The sequence below is a fragment of the Petaurus breviceps genome, unplaced genomic scaffold, assembly GCF_028583685.1.
Source record: "Petaurus breviceps papuanus isolate PSGF00001 unplaced genomic scaffold, PetGlider_PUasm1.0 90977, whole genome shotgun sequence".
NCBI lineage: Eukaryota > Metazoa > Chordata > Mammalia > Diprotodontia > Petauridae > Petaurus > Petaurus breviceps.
In genome coordinates, this window is record NW_027187391.1 from 53984713 (window position 1) to 53994578 (window position 9866).

Here is a 9866-nt window from a genome sequence, read left to right on the forward strand (position 1 = left end):
TCTTACTCACTGTGCCACCTGGCTGCCCCCAGATTCTTTTTTACATTATTTCAAGAAATTTTTAATGATTTTGATGTATGTATGGAAGATCCTTTGCTGGAAAGAATACTTTAAGATGGCATTTTGCTCTGCCGACTCAAATATTTTTTTCATAATCAATAAATCATAAATTATATGTATAATGCAGTTATATACATCTTTCTGCAAATTGTGAAATGGAAAAGACATGGTCCATCGCTGAAGGCCCACATATTTCTTACTACTAATAATAATTCCTTATTAAAGATAAATTTTTATAGGGAAGAATATAGATGACTGCCAGAAACCAACATGGTAGAAGGGGAAAGAATAAAGCCTCTGTAGTTGGCCTCCCCCAATGTTCTTCTCTGCAATCTAACAGGAAAGTGATAAATACAAAGCCTTGAAAATTACAATTTAATAAAAAGCAGACCATTTGAAAGTAAACTGTTGAGTTTTTAGGGATCATTTGGAAAAGTTACTCCAAAAGTTTTGAAGAACATTTCACAAGCTGAACTCATTCTTTCTTCCCTTTTTTTCAGCCTATACCCACAACTACCAAGTTATTCTCCATGGTCTCATTACTCCTTTCTCTCTGCCTAATGCCCATGTTACCTTTTCTATGTCCAGTCAATCTAGTCCTGCCAATGCTTCCTCAGCATAGTCTCTAGACCAGAGGTTGTTAATTCGGAATTTGTGGACCCCCATGGAATTCTTGATAGATTTCCAAGGGTGCATAATCTTGGATGAGAAAGAAAAAATGCATCTTTATTTTTACTAATCTCTAACTGAAATTTAGCATACCTTTCCATTATGAAAGTAAGCAACAAACTACATTAGTAAGTATGTGTGACTTTATCACCAATAGAAATCGTGTAATATTATGGTCATTTTAATCACAGTATAGTTGTTGCAGATAACTTGAAAAACTTTTATGCTTATCACTATTTCAAAATTTCTGGTTATTAGATCTGTCACCGGATATTAATATGTAACATTTAAAAATATTTTAAAATTACATTTCAACATAAGTGTTTTCTTTGTAATCTTATGTATTTTATTTTATGCTTTTAAAAGTATTATTCTGAGTAAATATACATAGACTTCACCAGACTGACATAGGGAACCAAAACAAAGAATTGAGAACACATACTCTAAACCCTTTTTAAACTTCTTTATCTATTACTCTTTTCCAGAACTCTATTGGCATGTTATTTGGTGACAGTTTTGTCATTCTGGAAGCAAACATATAGTTCTAAGGAGCTTTTGAATATATTATGAAGAAGAAACATTTTTAAACAATAAAAGAATTCATCCAAAATAGTAGGTGAATGTTCCTACAACTTCATCACAATAGATAAACAGCTTAATGCAAAAGAATGTTGATATGCTTATTTAATATTTCATTGGAAAAACATTTCTTTTTCCACTAAAGTTTTTCATGCAGCTATTTCTAGTTACAGTAATATAATTTGACAATGAGAGTTATTACAGAGCAATGCAATAACATGCTAAGGTTATAAACTGATAATTTCTGTGATTTTTCAAGGCAAAAATAATTATGATTATTTTTCTTAGTAATTACAAATGGTAATTATACTTGAAGTTAACATAAAAACTATAAACCAATAGATCAGAAATTATACTGTTGGTAGCCGACCAATAAAAGTTTCCACTTCCAGTAGTAACAGCCAATTTTAAAGGCTTTAGCAAATTCAATATGGATAACAGCCTCCTTGCCAAATATACAAGAAAGATTACAAGGCATTTTTTAGGCACTGAAAATACGCTCCATTTAAATGTGTAAGTCAATTATATATACAATTACTTCGCTTTATGCACATTATAGATGCAGATCATCTAAGTCTTACTAAATTAACTGAATAGATGCAAACCACCAAAATTAAGATATAAGGCCTCAGGCTACAAAGCCTTCAGAAATTTTCTGTGGTACAAGAAACAGGACATGCTGACAAATCTTTCCCTAAAAACAACCTTTTTCAACAGGAATAGGCCTCAAAAATACATTTAACAGGTTCAGGGGTAGGGAACCTGTGGCCTCAAGGCCACATATGGCCTTCTAGGTCCTTCAATGCGACCTTTTGACTGGGTCCAAGTTTAACAGAAAAAAACCTTTTATTAAGGGGATTTGTTCTGTGAAGTTTGGATTCAGTTCAGAAGGCAATACTTAAATACCTGAAAGATCTGTGACTTTGTTTTCAGTATCAGGGAACTCCTGCTGTTGGAATTGTCTCCATCAATATTGACTGCAACTCATGAATAACTTAGAATGTAATTCCTACAGAGTTGATCCAAGGCACATAAGGGTTAAATGACTTATTAAGCTAACAAATATAAGAAGCAAGACTTGATCCCAAGGTACACTGTGTCCAAATTTAGACCTCTATTGAACTGTACCATGCCGTTTCTATGTCTCCATTTTTTGAATATCAACTTTAAAAAAATCTGTTCTTTTGCTACAAAAAATAAATTATGTAAATATATGAACAGCTCTACAGACATATCTTAGATATGAAAATATATCTTAAACATTTAAGGTTTTAAGTACTGGAATGCGATTATTTTAGGACTTGAAGATACTAAGTGATCTGATTATATATAAAATGTGTTCAGTTATGTGTGTAATAGTCAAGAGCAGAGAAGAGACTTGTTCAGTCATTTTTCAGTTGTGTCCTACTCTTCATGGCCCCATTTGGAGTTTTCTTGGCAAAGATACTGGAGTGATTTGCCATTTCCTTTTCCAGTTAGGTTTATGGATGAGGAAACTGAGATAAACGGGGATAAATGATTTGTTAAGGGTCACACTGTTAAACAGGAAGTGTCTGAAGCCAGATTGGAACTCCTGAAGATGAGTCTTCCTGACTTCAGACCTATCTGTCTTTGTGCCACCTATCTGCCCCAGAGAAGAGACTTGCGAACAAGTAAATCAAAAGGCAATTCAAGGTAGCAGATTAATAACAAGACCAGTTTAATCTATGTAAATTCAGAATTTCATATGGTAAGAACATTGAGCTCAGGAATTCGGCCTATTGATTTTTGAATGTTCCCCTACTAACCAACATCCCAAAGTCAATGTGCCTTATACAAAGGTGATAATTAATATGAATTAGCTGAACAGATTGATAAATGAACATAGTATGCTCTCACAAAAGAAAAAAATTATTCATATTGGCAAACCTCATTCTAGAGATACACCATGGTGGATCAAAGGCTGGTATTAGAGTGAGAATGACCTAGGTTCAAATCCTAACACTGACAAATTCTAGCTGTGTCACCACAGGCAAGTCACTTAACTTCTCAGTTCCCCAAGCAATTATAAATCATGGATGAGCTGCCGCTCTGCATTAATTGAAGTTCTTTCTCCACAAGTTCTACCATCAATGAAATCTCAGGTTGCTCCAAATCCCTATTCAAAAGCATGAGTTATATTGGATGTTAATTCTTGTCTCCCATGCACATTAGTGATATATAGATGATCTTTTTCTCCCTCTGTAACAGCCTGGCACATAGTAAGCACTTAAATGCTTGTTTAATGACTGACAAGTCATATTTACTCCACAACTCCAGCACCATCAGAGGCACAATAAAATTCCATTATAACATCTCATAGCTAAAGACTGGAGGCTTCCTAAAGGAAGCCAATATATTTATTAACACAATATACTCACAATACTGTGATCATGTTCATAGAAAGCAATTATTTCAAATCTGAGCTATCTTTAATCTGCACTTTCAAAGTTTTCACTCTCAAGGTGCTAAATTTTCAGATCCTTCAGAATGTCTATATAATGAAGTTGATGTGAGCTATACAATAAATTATCCTAATCCTCCAGTACCTAGCATAATAATCAGTATGGAAAGGAAGGAGAAAATGAACAAGCATTTGTTAAAAATGACTACATTTTTTACACTGTGCTAAGTACATTACAAATATCACCTCATTTTGCTCGTCACAACAGCCCTGAAATGCTATTCCAGGTGCTATTATTATCCCCACTTTACAGATGAGGAAACTAAGGCAGATGGAAGATAAGTAACTTACCTGAGGTTCCAAAGCTAGTAAATGTCATAGGCCAAATTTCAAATCAAGTCTTCCTAACTCCTGGCCCAGTGCTCTGTCTGCTGTACCAGCTAGCTTTCTCTAAGCTCCTTAAGGCAGGTATGTCATTTTTAAAAGCTCCTTACTCTTAAGCAGAAATGTCTTGGTTAAATTATATCCCAAATAAAAATAATCATCTTGGTTGATTTAGTTATTAAGTTTCAAATAGAAAGAATGTATGTGTGTATGTATCTCATACATACACAATACATTAAAATAAACTCTTATTAAGTGCTTTCTGTGTGCCAAGAAGGTACTGTGCTGAGCATAGGAAATACAAGGGAGGTTTACAATCCAACAGAAGACAACAAAGGGAAGCTAGAAAATCGGGAAGGAAAGAGAGAAAAGGAAGGAGGTATTCACACCAGGAGCATGGTGATGGAGTAGAATCCAAAATCCAAAGAATGCAGTTAATGAGAAATAAAGAGTTCACTGACCTTCTTTATAGAGACTCTGGGAAGAGTTTTTTCTATACCTTCTAGAAATCCAGTCAGAGGAGCAGAGGCTACTACATATTTATGCATATATTCATAACAAGGAAGGAAGCAAGCAATTAGTAAGCATCTACTAGATGCCAGGCTCAGTGTTTAGTAGTTTACAAATATCTCACTTAATTCTCACAATAACCCTATGAGGTAGCTGCTATTATTACAGTTGAGAAAACTGAGGAATGACAGAGGTCAAGTTGAAGAGGTTACCCCTAAAGAGGGTTAGGGTTGCTCTGGAGACCCCAAAATACCAACACATTGGGTCCTGCCGAATGAATTTGTCAAGTCTTCTCAGCCAAAGAAAAGTAAAATTTATTAAAAGTTTGCTTGCATTAGACACAGAGTAAGTCTGTGCTAGGTCATTCTATGGTGCTCTCTATTCTATGGCACTCTCACTATTCTAGGTCATTCTATGGCACTCTCACACCACATGGTGTGAGGTGGGGTCTTATATACAGAAGGCTGTGGGAGGAATGTAGGGATAGTCTAGAGGAGGAGTTTGGGGAGGGTCTTCAGGAGAAGTTAATGAGGTCAATGAGTGATGAAGAGTGGGAGGTAGCTGGAGGCTACAGACAATGGTGGGCTAGGCCAGTTCAAGGGTGTATTGATATTTTGATAGGCTCAAGGGTGGGAAGTAGATGAACAATGGAGGGCTAGGCTAGTAATTAGGCTAGTAGTTAGCAGCTAGTAACTAGGCTAGAGGTCTGGGCCCAGCCACAATGTAAGGATTATTGCCTCATGTAAATGCCTCATCAAATGAGACAATTTAATAAAGAGCCTTCCAAGGGAGGTTCCCAGAGCCTGTACCTCAAGGACTCAAGGAGAGCTAGATGGGGCTCCCAGAGCCCTACCTCATCAAAGTGATTGCACAAGGTCACACAGCTAGTAAGCTGTCTGAGGTCAAATTTTAACTACCGTGTTTCCCCGATAATAAGACACTGTCTTATTTTTATTTTTGGACAGAAAAACACCAGAGGGCTTATTTTAAGGGGAGGGCTTATTTTAATGAACATTGACAACAATTTTAATAAACAGGTAAATGTGAACAAAAAAATGTACCTTTATTCAATAAGCAAATCACTGGGGAAGAACAGGATGACGTGCTCACTGCTGCAGCTCTGACTGGATGCAGCTTGGAGCTCGGCTTATTTTCGGGGGAGGGCTTATTTTAGAGGAATCTTACACAGTAAGGGGAGGGCTTATTTTCGGGATAGGTCTTATTATCGGGGAAACAAGGTAGGATCTCCCTGATTCCAGGCCCAGCACTCTGTCCCCTCTACTATCTATGTGCATACTGTAGGTAGGTAATAAAGTGTTTGTTGCTTGAATGACAATAAACTCCACAGAGCTAAAGGGAAGTATAAAAGCCTGCCTACATCATCCAGCAGAGAAAAATTGGATAGAAGTGATTATGGTCATCAGTTATCATAAGATGTTTATTCTACCTCACCTCTCCTATCCAATCAATCACTAAGCCTGGTCAATTCTACCTTCACGAAATGGCTCAGATCTTTACCCTTCTCTGTACTCACAAGGCCACCATCCTGGTTCAGTCCCTCATGAACCATCAGCTACAATAGCCTCCTAAGTGTTCCTTCAGCTTCAAGTTTTTCCCCTCTCCAATCCATCCTTCATACAACTGTAAAAATTATTTTCTATGGGGTGGCTAGATGGCACAGTGAATGGAGCACCATCCCTGGAGTCAGGAGGCCCTGAGTTCAAATTCAGATTCAGACACTTAATACTAGCCGTGTGACCTTGGGCAAGTCACTTAACCCCAACTGCCCTGCCTTTCCCCCTCCAAAAAAAGGGAAAAAAATATTTTCCTAAGGAACAGCCTTTACAGTGTCACTCCCCTGCTCTGTAAAATCCTATCAAGTTCCCTTTTACCCAAAGAATAATCTTATCTTCTTAATCTGGAGTCTATGACTGTGGATAGGACCAAACAACACCAATCCTTATATAAATATATATCTTGCTTCATCTTTGTATCTCTATCACCTAGCCCAATGTACATAGTGGGTTCTTTAAATGTTTTTGCTCAAATAAATTGAATTGCAACCCTCTCTGAAATATGAGTATTTTTTCAGAATATGTCTTTGAAACAAGTCATCACTAAAATTCAATGTAAACAGTGGTTAGATTCCAAAATATTGTTACTAAGTACATTCTGCCACATTTATTATTCTTTGTAATTATAGAAATAAGCTGAATTAAATTTATAGAGTTGATTTAATAAAAAACATCATAAGGAATAAGAATTTAAAGAGAAAAATTAAATTCTAAGTACTTTCAGCATGTTTTCTATTTTATTATATCCTTTTTCATTAATTCTGTTTTTGAGACCCTATCATATGCCAGGCACTGTAAGCACTAATGTATTCCAAAATAACAATTAAGTCAGAAGTCACAATGAAATCTATAGCCCTTCCATCTCTACAATATTCTTTCCTACTGTAGACTTATACTTGAATCTGACTTGCCTCTGGGGCTATAACTGAGAGACTAAGAAAATTAAACTTTTCATCCTTTAATCACTTCATGATAGCATTTTGGCCCTGCACATAGTGAATAAGAACTATCTTTGCCCAAAGAAGAGAGATGTCCTTCCCTTGCTTTTTTGCTTTGAATGTTACTCTCAAACTGAAAATTAGCAGACAAAAATGGTCATGACAATAATCAACCCTCCTCAGCCTCCATGATTATTTTTACATGATAAAAAGAATTGAGAACGAGATAGAAATATTAAGTCTTTTATACTAATCCTACATTGCCTTTTTGCAATTAGCCCAATTTATCCAATATGAGTCCTTCTATACTCTGTATGGATTTTTCAACCCACTTTCTAACCCAGTCTATCCTTTAAGGGAAATCTATAAAAACTCACCTTTTAACTTTAAAATATCACAACTTTTTTTTTAAACATACAGAATATATCAACACTTTTAAAATAGAGAATAACATCTTAATAAGAGACCACAATCACAAAGAAAAATCTTCATGTATGTATTGCATAAAAAGGATTGCTCTAAAATGCTAGGTATTGTTAAACTATAACCACACAGAAATAGATGACAGCAGTAGTACCATAAACTAATTTAATTAGGAATATCTCAAATAACCTCTTATAAAAATTAATTATATAGGAGTTCAGATAAATCAATAGAAACAAAAAAAAATTTCATGAAGTGAAAATTCTCCCCCAATGTTATTATGATTCACTGTTTATACAGATATGGGCAAAAAGCATCTTATAATAAAGACTGTCATATCTCTTTGCACATTCATTTAGGTTAGTTATAAAATGTAAATAAACCTGAATCAATAACATCCAATCTAGATTTTTAAAAGCCAGATCTATTAGATTAAACAGATGCACTGTTCAGAATGCTGAGAATGCAGAGGATTAGTAAAACTTAATGTAATGTATTACTATGTAGTTTTTAAAAAAAAAATCTCAGAAAAAATAATAGATACAATATGGCAAGCATAAACCTACATAAAATTAAGCACACTGATGCATAAAAGAATGATCACATTTGAGTTTATTATATTTCCCTTGCAAACTGGAATATATTTTTGCTGGGAGAAGCAATATCTCCCAGAAGTGGGGAACTACATGTAGTCTCAAGGCTGCAGTTTCCCCACCCTGGTGCTCTCTGAGATAGTGCTTTTTTCTTGGGAACAGTTAAAATGAATGGGAAAATGCTTGCTTCACTGAAATGAGATTAGATAGATATATGTTCCTTTTTATGACACCAAAATCCTGCTTGATTTATTTTATACAATTCCTGCTGTAGTCCAATATGTCTGAGAGCCTTTAATGGACATTATGGCATTTGTAAGGTGAGTCTAAGAATCTACAACCAGTTCTAACTTTGACTTCTAAATTATTTACTGGATCGTTGAGCATGAGTGAGTAAAAATGGTTGAATAAAACCTTTGGGTTATACCTTATTGATAATTTATTATCCTTTCAGACAAACTAAAAAAAATGTGGCAAAATGCAATTTAAAATTTGTAATAAAAGCTTTGATGAGGAAATCTCAATAATAATATTTATCTTCTCTGACAGCCCTACAGATATCCAGATATAAAGGATGGCCACTGTATACATTTTCTTCCCATTCTTTTTATTTCCCAATGAAATCACTGTATCACTGGCCATAGGGAATATGAAACTTTATTTAGAAGTATCTAATACTAGATGTCTGGTTAAAGTCTTTCTTAGTACTTTGAATATGTATCAATGTGATCTTCCATATCACAGAGACATGGAATTTTAGATTTGGAAGGAAATTTAGAGATAATCTAGTGAATATTGCTGCTTTATAGGTGAGAGAAGAGACTCAGACAAGTTAAGAGACTTTTAAGGCATCAGAGCAAAGGGGAAATAAATTCCTAATGTTTTTTTTCCAAGTTCTGTATTTTTCTTTCCATGTAACCACCTTTATGATTTATTAATCAAAATACCTTTGTTTGGAGGCAGCTTGGTGGTGCAATGGATAGAATTTAGGACCTGAGTTAGGAAAATCTGAATTTAAGACCTGGGTTCAGATTTTTACTAGCTGTGGGACCCTAGGTAATTCACTGAGCCTCTATTTGCCTTATTTTCCTATTCTTCAAAATGGGGATAATAATATCTACTGCCTAGATTTATTGGTGAGGATAGGATGAGATTATATTTGTAAAGTATTTTACAAATTTTAAAGCACTATATTAGTGTTTCCTAATGTTTCTGTTTAGATAGCATAGGAATTTAAACTAAACTTTTAACAAAATGTATAACTTTCCAAATGTGTTACATGAGTGTAGCTCAAAATGGACATTTCTAAAAGTCTCTAACAATCCAGGCAAGGTTTCTTCCTTTGCCTATGATTCTTAGAAGTAACAACTTCTGCACAACTTCAAATATTTATTGTGCACTTAACATTGGCTATCATTTAGGGAACTGCAAAGATAAATAAGATATGCCCCAGCCCATATGCAACTTGCCATCACTTTTATTTTAAGGAAACAAATGATCACATAGAGAATGTCAAGATGGTGCAGTGAGAGGTCAGAACTGCTAAAGGTCTTCTTAAACCTCTTCTACAACAACCACAGAAAATGCCTCAAACTGATTTCTTAGTGGGAAAGACAAGACAAAGTCATAGTGCATCATCTTTCCAGCCCAGGAAAGTTTAGGAAGACAGAAAGAGAGGTCTGAGGACACTGGGTAGGGGTGCCAGGGACACAAT